General features: G+C 45.9%; 1 protein-coding gene across 2 annotated transcripts in view; it reads right to left on the bottom strand.

The window, feature by feature from the left end:
- Dnaaf5 (dynein axonemal assembly factor 5) overlaps positions 1-1,472 on the bottom strand; it is a 41,334-nt gene that overhangs the window by 18,779 nt on the left and 21,083 nt on the right. The gene's annotated exons all lie outside the window — the stretch shown is intronic.

Raw genomic sequence — 1,472 nt, 5'->3', positions numbered from 1 at the left:
GGTTGTGAGCCACCATGTGGTTGCTGGGAATTGAACTCAAGACCTTTGGAAGAGAAGGCAATGCTCTTAACCACTGAGCCATCTCTCCAGCCCTGAAAAAGCCCTCTTATGTAGTTCAGGTTGGTCTCAAACTTAGTACATATAGCCAGAGATGACCTCCAATTTCTAACACTCCTTCCTGCCTATACCCTCTGAGTGTGGGAACTGTAGGTATGTGCCACCACACACTCAATTTATTCTGTATTGTACTAGGTAAATACTCTACCAACTGAGATCAAGCCTAATTTCTCTTTCATTTACATTTATTGATTTACTTTGTTATCATGAGAGAGGGCATGCATGCCACAGTGCATGTGTTCAAGTCAGAAGATGACTTGAAGGGTCAGTTCTCTTCTTCTGCCATTTGGATTCCAGAGATTACACTCACTTGCTGAGCCTCCTCACTGACTCCCTAGAGTCCACTTTTTATTTATTTATTTTTTTTGAGATATGGTTTCTTTGTGTAGTTATGGCTATCCTGTAACTCCCTCTGTAGATAAAGTTGGCCTCCAACTCACAGAGATCCACCTGTCTCTGCCTCCAGAGTGCTGGCATTAAAGGAGAGGGTGACGCCCAGCTAGAGCCTACTTTTTAAAGGTTAAGATTCTAGGAGATTTCCTTGTCATCTGAAGTCTGTGGCTATAGCAACCACCAGCTAGACAGAAACCCGTGACCAGGAGGCAAGGGCTATAAAAGCGAATGCCTCCAAAGAGCAGGCAGCAGCAGCCTACATCAGGGCTAGTGTCCTCTCTACAACACTTTCATACACAGATTTGCCTTGTCTGTGCTGCTTATACCGCAAGTAAGAGACACAAACCCACCAACTCAGGAGCTCACCTGTGTGTATATATGTGTGTGAGTATGCACGCATGCATGTGTGTACACGTGTATGAGTGTGGCCTCCTGAGATGCTCAGAGGCTATGCTAGCAGGGGCTTGACCACACACGGACAAGGGCAAAGTAGTTTTAAAGATACTGCGAGGGTGGAGGGAAGGCAGGGTGGCTCAGTCATTTGCAAGCTTGAAGATCTGAATATGATCTCAAGAACCCACATCAGAAGCCAGGCATGAGGTGTATGCCTATAATCTCAGCAATGCAGAGGCAAAGATGTGGGTGGGGTGGGGTGGAGGGTTGTTCTTAGGACTTGCTGGCCTGGCCTAGGTGGTAAGCCAGTAAAAGACTGTCAAATAAACAAACAAAAACAAAAATCAAGGTAGGGTTGGAGAGACCCACCCATCATGAAATCTGGGAACTAAGTTTGAGTCCTCTACAGAGTAGTATGTGCTCAGCAAATAAGAGCACATACTACTCTGTAGAGGACTCAAACTTAGTTCCCAGATTTCATGATGGGTGGGGCATATCCACCCACAGCTCTAGCTCAAGGGAATCTGAAGCTCTCTTCTGTTCTCTGCAAGTACTGCACTCATGCACAC

The sequence above is a fragment of the Microtus ochrogaster genome, unplaced genomic scaffold (genome assembly GCF_000317375.1).
Source record: "Microtus ochrogaster isolate Prairie Vole_2 unplaced genomic scaffold, MicOch1.0 UNK16, whole genome shotgun sequence".
Classification (NCBI taxonomy): Eukaryota; Metazoa; Chordata; class Mammalia; order Rodentia; family Cricetidae; genus Microtus; species Microtus ochrogaster.
This window is presented reverse-complemented; position numbering and strand designations above follow the sequence as displayed.